General features: G+C 40.6%; 1 non-coding gene across 1 annotated transcript; it reads right to left on the reverse strand.

The window, feature by feature from the left end:
• Positions 1-5,551: 5,551 nt before the first annotated feature.
• On the reverse strand, positions 5,552-5,670 carry LOC145396632 (5S ribosomal RNA). Its single transcript, XR_013896794.1, has one exon. It is a non-coding gene; the product is annotated as a 5S ribosomal RNA (ribosomal RNA).
• Between the last annotated feature and the right edge of the window lie 4,828 nt (positions 5,671-10,498).

Here is a 10,498-nt window from a genome sequence, read left to right on the forward strand (position 1 = left end):
AGCCTACCTTTGGTTGATTAGGTTGGGGGGGGGCGTTCGGAGTTGCCAGCTGAATCCTCACATGGGTGTGCGGACGGGGCACATGGGTCTTCCAAGAAGGTCTCTGTGCTTCGGACTCCTTCTGGCGATGGGCGTGACATGTCTCGGGGTAAGGGTACTTCCACCCATGGGAACTCTAAATCTTCATTGTCTTCTCGGTTGGTGAGGCAGAGCTTCACGCCTAGGAAGAAGGGCTTTCACTCCCTTCCCAACGAGGTTGCTACATAGTTTGGTGTTTCTAAGTTCATAATATTCAATACTAATCACTATGGCTCAATCGGTACCAATCTGTCTTCAGTGGAACTGTAGAGGTGCCATGGCAAATTGGGAGGAATTGCAGTTATTACTCACTGCTCTGAACCCACACTGTGTCTATCTTCAGGAGACAATGGTGGGGGACAGACAGTTCCCTTCTATTAGGGGGTATGAGGCCTTCCACGCATCACCTCCAGGTGGTCGCAGTGGTGGATGTGCAATTTTGTGCTGTTCTGATATCCCCTTTATTTCCTTTGAGATTCAGTTCCACTTTCAAGTTCTAGCAGTACAGATGCACTTTGGGAGGTGCTATACCATCTGTTGTATGTACCTTCCACCTTCCGTTACTGTTATACGTGCTGATCTAGAACCTCTTATCACCTACTCCTTGGTGACCTTAATGGCCGCCATCCTTTGTGGGGTGACTCTTTCAAATTCCCGGGGTGATCTTCTTGCCTCTTTGGTTGGAGATTTAGATTTGGTTGTCCTAAATGATGGGAGGCCGACCCATTTTCATGTTCAGACTGGCATGTATTCTGTCATTGACCTTACCATCTCCTCCTCTGACTGTGCCCTTGATTTTTCAAGGGAGGTTTTGGATGATCTCCATAGTAGTGACCATTATCCTGTAGTGGTCCAGCCTACTCGTTCTGTTCCTGCAGCCCGTCTGTCACGCTGGTGTCTGGACAGGGCTGATTGGTCTCTCTTTGAGGAACCATGTGTATTTGACAACAGGGTTAGTGATTTTTCAACTATCGATGATGCCGAATGTTGTTTTACTAAGACCATTCTCTCAGCAGGGGTTCAATCCATCCCACGGACTTCTGGTGTTTTTTCCCAGAGACCTGTGCCATGGTGGAATGATGACTGCTCCATAGCAAAGGGAACTTGCAAAGCAACTGCCCGTCAGTATTTTGCCAATCTTAATGTTGTTTTTCTAAAAATAGTTTTGCAAAGCACGTCCTCACTATAGATGGGTCATGAAGAATGCTCGCCGTAACTCGTGGAGGTCATATGTTTCTACAATTACATCTTCAACTTCAATGTCTATGGTGTGGAAAAAGGTGCACAAGATTTCTGGTAGGTTCTCGCCCCCCTCCCCTCCGGTGTTCCGCCTTCACGGAAAACTTGTATCTGCACCAGATGCAGTAGCCTCTGCTTTTGCAAATCAGTTTTATGTTGTCTCCACAAAGGATCCTTCTGAGCCATTTGCTACCTTTCATAGGAATCAGGAGAGGCTGGGTCTTGACTTCTGCTCTCGTGGCGGAGAGCCGTATAATTTAGATTTCAGTCTCCGTGAGCTGCGTGCTGCCCTTTCAGAATGTGGTGACACTGCTCCTGGGCCTGACGATATTCCATACGCTATGCTGCGTCATCTACCGACTGATTCGCTTCAGTTTTTATTGGACCTTTTTAACAGGGTTTGGAGTGAGGGCTCTATTCTGAGGAGTTGGAAGTTGGGTATTGTCCTTCCCTTTCCCAAGCCTGGTAGGGAGCATTCCCAAGTTTCCAACTATCGACCTATCACTTTAACATCATGTTTGTGCAAGCTGTTCGAAAAGATGGTCAATGTCAGGCTTATGTGGTTTCTGGAGAAGGGTTGCTTTCTCCCTCCGTTGCAGAGTGGTTTCAGTAAATTATGGTGCACTTCAGACGACCTTATCAGGCTCGAGGCATCAATCTGTGAAGCTTTTGCCTCCAGGCAACATCTTGTGGCTGTGTTTTTTGACCTTGAAAAAGCTTATGACACTGCCTGGCGCCATGGCATCCTCCAACAACTTCATGCCATTGGTTTACGTGGTCGCCTGCCTGTGTTGCTTGGAGACTTCTTGACTGATCGTGTATTTCAGGTCTGTGTGGGTTCTACCCTCTCCGCGCCACTGTGATACGAGGAAGGTGTCCCACAGGGGAGTGTCTTAAGTGTTTCCCTTATTGCAGTTGCCATCAATGGTATCATTGACACTGTGCCTGCTGGGGTATCCTCATCTCTTTATGTGGATGACTTAGCTATATGGTTTTATGGCTCCAGCATGTCTGCTATTGAGCAGCGTATGCAACTTGCCTTGGACAAGATTTCTGCCTGGGCCACTTCCAGGGTTTTTCGGTTTTCCCCTTCAAAGACTGTGGCTATGCACCTCTGTAGGATGAGAGGGGTACACCCGGACCCTGATCTCCAGCTTTGTGGCAAGAGACTCCGTTGTGTGACAGAGACAAAATCCTTGGGCCTGACGTTTGATTGTCGTTTGACATGGGTCTCACACTTGGCAAATCTTAAAACATCATGTATGAAGGCTCTCAATCTATTGAGGGTTCTGTCCCATACCTCTTGGGGTGCTGATCGGAGGATGCTCTTGCATTTGTTTCAGGTATTTGTAACCTCTAAGCTGTCATATGGCTGTGAGGTATACTCCTCTGCCACAGAATCAAGACTAAAAACTCTAGATGCTGTCTATCATGCTGGTCTTCACCTTGCAACTGAGGCTTTTCGGTCCTCTCCAATTCCCAGCTTATTGGTGGAAGCTGGTGTGCCTCCCTTAGATCTACTGCGTCAGTCTGTTGCAGTAAGGTGCTGGCTCCAGATTCGTCGCCTTCCAGACTTACTTGTCTGTGAGTGTGTGATGAAACAGTCTTGTCTTTTGTGTCATAGTAGACACCCTCGCATGCCTCGTCCGTTTGGCTGTAGGGTTCAGGATATAATGGAGGGGTTTGGTTTGTCGGCAGTTCTTGACAGTCGTATCCGGATCCCGAGGGTTGCGCCTTGGATATTACCCAGGGTAACTCTCTGCAGGCCTTTTGCTGGCTCAAAGGATTTTGTCACTCCTGAGTGTCTTTTAAGGTTATTTTTAGAACATGCTTCTAGTCATGGTGGTTCTGTGCCTGTGTATACTGATGGCTCTAAATCCGCATCAGGTGCTGGTTTTGGAGTGGTAAATTCCCAATTTCAGCCGTGGAGGTAGTCTTCCTTTGGTTGCCTCAGTTTTTACTGCATAGTTGTTAGCCATCATTTTAGCCTTGAAGTTGGTGTTTGTTCACTCTGACGATTATTTTACTGTTTTTAGCGACTCTCAAGGGGCGCTTTTGACCCTGGACTCTTTTAACTCTTCTCATCCCTTAGTTTTAGCTAGTTTGGAGTGGCTGTTCCTCATTTGTCATCGGGGGAAGAGAGTGGATTTTTGCTGGGTTCCCGCACGTTGGTGTGGTGGGCAATGAGACGGCGGATGCATTGGCCAAGGCTGTGGCTACTGAACAGCCACCAACAGAATATCCGGTTCCTGCATGTGATCTAACACCTTACTTGCGGGACAGAATTCATGTGTGTTGGCAGAGACACTGGGATGGTGTTGCTTATAATAAGCTGAAAGAGGTCTTTCAGAGAGTGGTTGTGCCAAGGGTTCTCCCTTCCATGCCTCGGCGATTGGAGGTAGCCCTTGCTAGGCTTCGCATTGGGCACTCTTAGCTTACACATGGGTTTCTGATGAGTGGTGAGACTCAACAGTACTGTGATGATTGCTTTGTTCCCCTTACTGTCCGTCACTTGCTGGTCGAGTCTCCATGTTTGGGGGACCTGTGTCAGAGATTCCTCCATAGCCATAGATGGGTAGATAGTGCCTACTGTCTCTCCTTGATGCTTGGTTGAGACCATAGCAATTTTACTGATGTTTTTGGTTTTCTTCAGGAGGCGGGCCTCCTTCCACTTTTATAAGTACTTGTATTTCTTTTAACTATTCTTTTATTATTTTCAGTGTTTTATTTCTAGTAAAGTTATTAACTTTATTTCGATTATGCACTATTTCTTTGCCACGTGTTTTAGCTTGTTGTCCAGCGGCATATGACCCTAGCAATTGCGCCGCCAGTTTCTACTACAATCAATCAATCAATCAATCCTCTCACAGCCCTCACAATGAAGACTAGCATGCCAACTTATGTGGATATGCTAGTTTTTCAACACAGAACAGAAATAATAATTTTTTACCATGAAAATGTATTTTTACTGACAAGTGGCAGAAGAGAAATCATTTTTAGAAATAAGTTTTATGTAAGAATATGCAATAGTGAAAATCAGAGATTGGAAAATATGATACACGCTAATGGCCCATTGCCATTATTACACACACACACACACACACACACACATTCCAGAGATTCAGTAGATATAAACAAATCTATACTAATCACTGGTATAGAAGGGGAAGAAGTAAAAAACAAGATCACAAGAGACAAAAAGGAAATGGCAAATGTAATGAGCTTACTGAAAGAAGTATCAGAGGAAATCTGTAGTAAATAAAGACATAGAGGAACACAAAAGGTTAGGGAAATATGAGAAAAGGGAGACAAGACCTCTAAAGGTGACTTTCCAGAGTGTAAACACTGTGGAAGATATATTAAAAAATGCAAAGAATCTTATGGAAAAAAGAGGAGTTCAAAAATGTAAGGATAAAAAGATGCCTAACGCAAGAGGAACTGGAATTTCTGAAAGAGAAAAGGGAGGAAGCAAAAAAAAAAAAAAAAAAAAATGAGAGAAGATCAGAAGAGAAGAAGAAATTTTTTTACAAAGTAATAGGATTGCAGGTACGAAAGTGGTACACAAACAGGATGGAATAAAAAGGAGGAAGGTAGTAGAACCATGTCATGACAAGTATATAAACAAGATGATAAAGTTGATGTACTCAAATGTGGATGGAATGGTATCTAAATTACTAGAGATGAATGATTATGTCAGAGAAAATGAACCACAAATAGTATGCCTAACTGAAACAAAATTAACACCAAGGATATCCAATGACATACTAAACTTAGAGGAATACAATATATGGAGAAGAGACAGAAATTTAAAAAAAGGAGGAGGAATTATAATATTAACTTAGAAAAATCTAAAAGTCAATGAAATAAAACTAGATATACCATCACAAGTAGAACTGATTGCAGTAGAGATCAACACATCTGAAGGTAAAGTAATTGTAGCCAATTTGTACATGCCACCCAGATCAAACACATGGGAAAGAGATGAATATGAGGACCTGGCAGAGAGTACAATTCAGAGTTTAAGATCATTACTACATAAAATGGAAGAGAAATCAGGAAGAATTATACTAACTGGGGATTTCAATACAAATATAAATTGGAATACTCTGGATATTTTTCATTTTTCATTCATTGCCAGACGCCATGTATCCCACACAGGGTGGCCAAGGGCTTAGAGTTAATTGTTTTACAGGGAGGGGCACTAATCCTCCACCAACCCCACTTGATGTAGGGATGCCAACAGCATCTGGTGTTCCCCGGCGGTCACCCATCCAAGTACTAACCAGACCCAACGTTGCTTAACTTCGCTGATCGAACGGGAAGCGGTGTACTCAACGTGGTATGGCCGTTGGCCAAAAAAGCTGTTGGGACCAAAAGCTCCTGGACCTCATACAAGAGTTCTTCCTAACGCAACATGTGAGGAAAACCACCAGAAAAAGAGGACTTGATGTACCTTCAGTGCTAGATCTAATATTTTTCTAGGCAAGAAAATGATATTGACAGTTTAATATATCACCCTCCACTCTGCAAAAGCGATCATGCAGTACTAAATTATAACTTCAGGATAGCATATGACATAGTAAACAGCAATGACAGTTACAAAAAGAGCCTAAACTATAAAAAGGGAAATTATCAAGACCTAAAGAAGTATTTCTTAGAAGTTGATTGGGAAAATGAGCTTAGAGGACAAGATTTGAATGCTATATATAAAAAGTTCTGTGAAATTTATGAAATAGGAGTCCAGAAGTACATCCCACAGCACAAAGAAGCAGATAAGAAAATACAGAAATGGTTCAATACAGAATATAAAAAATCAAAAGAAAGAAGAGATTTGTTGTGGAATAGATACAGAAGACATAATAGTGAAAGGGCGTATAATAATTACAAACAGGGGGGAAACGATTATACAAGAATAAGGAGGGAAGCCCGAAAACAGTTTGAGGAGGATATAAAAAATAAAAGTAGTGATCAACCAAAGCTGTTTTACAGCTATATCAGAAGCAAAACCAAAGTAAAAGATATAATACAAACAATTACGGACGAGAGAATCACTTATACACAAGAGAAAGATATTTGTGAAGCACTAAATAAGAATTTCCAATTAGTTTTTACAGAAGAAAAAAATTTTGAGAGGGACTATGTGGAACATGCATGTCCACACATACTACCAGATATACAAATAGCAGAAAAAGTAATACAGGAGGAGTTAAGTAGATTAGACAGAGGAAAAGCAAGTGGTCCTGATGCAATTTCATGTTGGGTACTACGAGAATGTGCAAATGAGTTAAGTAAACCATTATTTTTAATTTTCAAGAAATCCTTGAGTCAAGGTAAACTACCTGATATTTGGAAAAAAGCAAATATTGTCCCCTTATTCAAGAAAGGAAATAGACAAAATCCACTCAACTACCGACCAGTATCACTGACCAGTGTTGTAAGCAAGGTATTAGAAAAGCTTATAAGAAAAACTTGGGTAAATCATCTACAAGAACACAGTATGATAACAGAAAGACAGTTTGGTTTCAGAAAAGGAAAATCATGTGTTACTAATCTCTTGAGTTACTATGACAGAGTAACAAACACAATACAGGAAAGGGAAGGATGGGTGGACAGTATCTATTTAGATTTCAAGAAAGCTTTTGACACAGTACCACACCAAAGACTTTTATGGAAACTGTACCATCAAGGAGGAATTCGAGGCAAACTGTTTTGTTGGATTCAAGACTTTCTCATAAAAAGAGAAATGAGAACAGTACTAAGAGGAAACTACTCATCATGGAAAGAAGTGACAAGTGGAGTACCACAGGGTTCAGTGCTGGCACCAATCATGTTTTTAGTGTATATAAATGATATAAACAGTTACACTGGAAATGAGAACTATCTGAATATGTTTGCAGATGATGCAAAAATACAAAGGAGAATTACTAACACAGACTCTTATAAAGAGCTACAAGAAGAATTAAATAAACTTCATGAATGGAGTAGTACAAGGCAAATGGAATTCAATGTGGACAAGTGTCATGTAATCAAGTTTGGTAAAAGTGGAGAAAGACCTGATTGGGATTATAAGTTGGGAAATAAAACCCTATACACATCAGAAAGAGAGAAAGACCTAGGTGTGATCATCAATAACAGACTATCTCCGGCTGACCACATCAGCGGGAAGGTACGGAACATGTATACACTGCTTGCAAATATGAGAATAGCATTCACATACATAAATGAAGACATGCTAAGAAGGATAATAACATCATTCATTAGACCAACCCTGGAATATGCATCAGTAGTCTGGAGTCCTCATCTCAAAAAGCACATAGACAAGATTGAAAAAGTTCAAAGGGCCGCTACAAGGTGGATACCAAGCTTAAGGGACCTAAGCTACGAAGAAAGACTAAATAAACTGAATCTACCAACACTACAGGAGAGAAGGAAAAGAGGTGACATGATAATGCTATATAAGTGCATATCAGGGAAGGAGAAAATAGACATAAATGATTACTTAACAAATGGAGAAGCATCAGCAAGAGGACACTGCAAAAAACTGCATAAGAAGAGAGATGATAAAGATGTAAGGAAATTCAGTTTCCCAAACAGAGCAATTGATCAATGGAATGCACTACCGAATGAAATGTGTGCCAAAACAATTCACAAATTTAAGGATATGTACGATAAATATGGTTTAAGACACGGGACAGTACGAGCTTGACTCATTCCTGTAAAGATACAATTAGGTAAGAACACACACACACACACACACACACACACACAATTGCTATCACTCTCAGAACGTCCTTGTGTCCTATGGGTGCTGTGCAGGTGGACTTGACAATCTATGTGGAGAATTGGCAGAAGGGACGAAGTAAGAAAGGATAATGGAAAGATGAAAGGGAGAGTGCATCACAATTTAAGTGAGGGGTGTAATGGTGAAGAAAGTGATATCAAGAGACAGGAAATATGAAGAAATAGGTGAAATTATTCAAAGATTATAAAATAATGAATCGAAATATGGAAGAAGCGGGAAGTAATGAGATACTGGAAATAAGCTGGAAAATGGTTATCTTAAAGAGAAAATGAGAGACTAAAAAAAGAAGGAAAACAAGCCGGTTAAGATGGAGGAGACAAATAACCATGGACCAAGAAATAATGCGTGAAGTAAATGATAAAAGTTTGCATGATGGAAATTGCTGATGGAAACAAAATAACGAGAGAGAAAAAAGGGAAGTCAACGAATAAGAAAGCATATATGAATATGCCTGTACGAGTGAGGTGAAGAAATTAAGAAAATATTAACACAATGTAATTTAAGTACAGAGAAAGGAAATAAATACGAAAGTAAGCACTATGTAAACCAAATTATGTGGAAGAGGATAATGATGAAATACAAATAGGAAGGAAGTATAGATAGATAGATAGAGAGATAAATAGATAGGTAGATAAATAGATAGATAGATGCAGTAATTCCAATCAGTCGTTTTTCCGCATTATTTCTAACATAGAAAGAAACAAAGAAGCAAAGAAACTCGACCAAAAACAATACCTCGCCGGACTCCGAACGAGCGAGGTAACAAGAGCAACAAAAACAGACAAGCAAAGCCATCACTGAAGACAACTACAGTAAATACTCACCTAAGCTAGATGGGGATCGATTTAAAAACTCGCTTGATATGATCGAGTCTACAAAAGGAGAAGGAGAGCATCGAAACCACACACACACACACACACACACACACACACACACACACACACACACACACACTGTAGCACCAGTCGAGCAGGGCAGTACTCCCAAGATGGATGGAAAGCTGATAACAGGGAGAGCTGGAGCTCCCGTTTCATCAGCTCTCGGGACTAGGTCTCGACCATCCCCCTTTGCTGAAATTTTCAAGGTCTCAGTAACACAGAGTAGGCCAACATGCTCTCTTGTATAAGTTTCTCTATCAACACCAAAGTCCATGCACAGTACACACTACGCTTCCTTTTCAAATATATATATATATATATATATATATATATATATATATATATATATATATATATATATATATATATATATATATATATTGTTACGGAACAGAGAAAGATAACGTACACTTTAAGTGAGAATACGAAGAGTCACTACTGTCCCGTAAAGTTCCAGGTTCAAAACAAAAGAGTTAGGTAAAATTACAAGTTAAAGTTTAATGCTTAAACTAACAACAAAACATTCAGGACTCATAAGGATAATGTAATGGCAAATAAACAGGTTAAATATATGGTTAACTGCAATAGCCTCTATTAACACGAAATTAGCAAGAGTAAATTTATCTAAGTCAGCCCTGATAAAATGAGATACCAGATAATACTCAGTGAATGCCAGATAAATTATTACAGATACAAACTATTATCAAAAATGACTGACAAAGAACCCTACATAAATTACAAACTTCACTAGGCCTACAAATTAAACTTATGCTATACAGTACAAGAACAAAATGCAACAACGGTTATACTTAAATTACACACAGCTGCTAGATGTTTGGAGATTTCTTGAGCACTCACAATAATAATGTCTGTACAGGGGAGGACAGAGATGTGAACAAAATGAGGAGCAGATCTAAGTGGCAATGATGCAGAGGCTGAGCTCATTATATAGGGGCCAGCAGAGCTTGATACAACTTGTAATAAGGACGCGCAAATGAAGCGATGGGGACAAACGGTCGACAATCCCGCACTGAATAACAGAAAGGACGACTTACTCTACTATAACGGTAGAAGGGGGGGACTGAGGCAGATCACGCTCGTGATCAAACATGCAGCATACTGTGCGTTAAAATTACACAAAGGATGATGAAATCATAGGCTATGTAACACCTCCCCACAAAGAAAAAAGAAATTTACAAAGGAAATTTCTTATTACTCTAAAACAATCTGTACATGGCATTACAGAACATGCAAATGTCTTTCCTAATGTTACAAAACATGAGATCTCCCTAGCACGTTCAGTCATAGGTACTTGCCAGTATCCCTTTAACAAATCAAACTTACTTATGTACCTAGCCTTTCCGATCTTGTCTATGCAATCTTCCACACGAGGGAGAGGGTAAGTGTCTGTTTTGGTTATCTGATTAACACGTCTGTAGTCGATGCAAAGCCTTTGTGACCCACCTGGCTTAGGGACTAGAGTGACAGGAGAACTCCACTC

This window comes from Coenobita brevimanus, chromosome 38 (genome assembly GCF_032717465.1).
Source record: "Coenobita brevimanus isolate Jiangsu-jjx chromosome 38, ASM3271746v2, whole genome shotgun sequence".
Classification (NCBI taxonomy): Eukaryota; Metazoa; Arthropoda; class Malacostraca; order Decapoda; family Coenobitidae; genus Coenobita; species Coenobita brevimanus.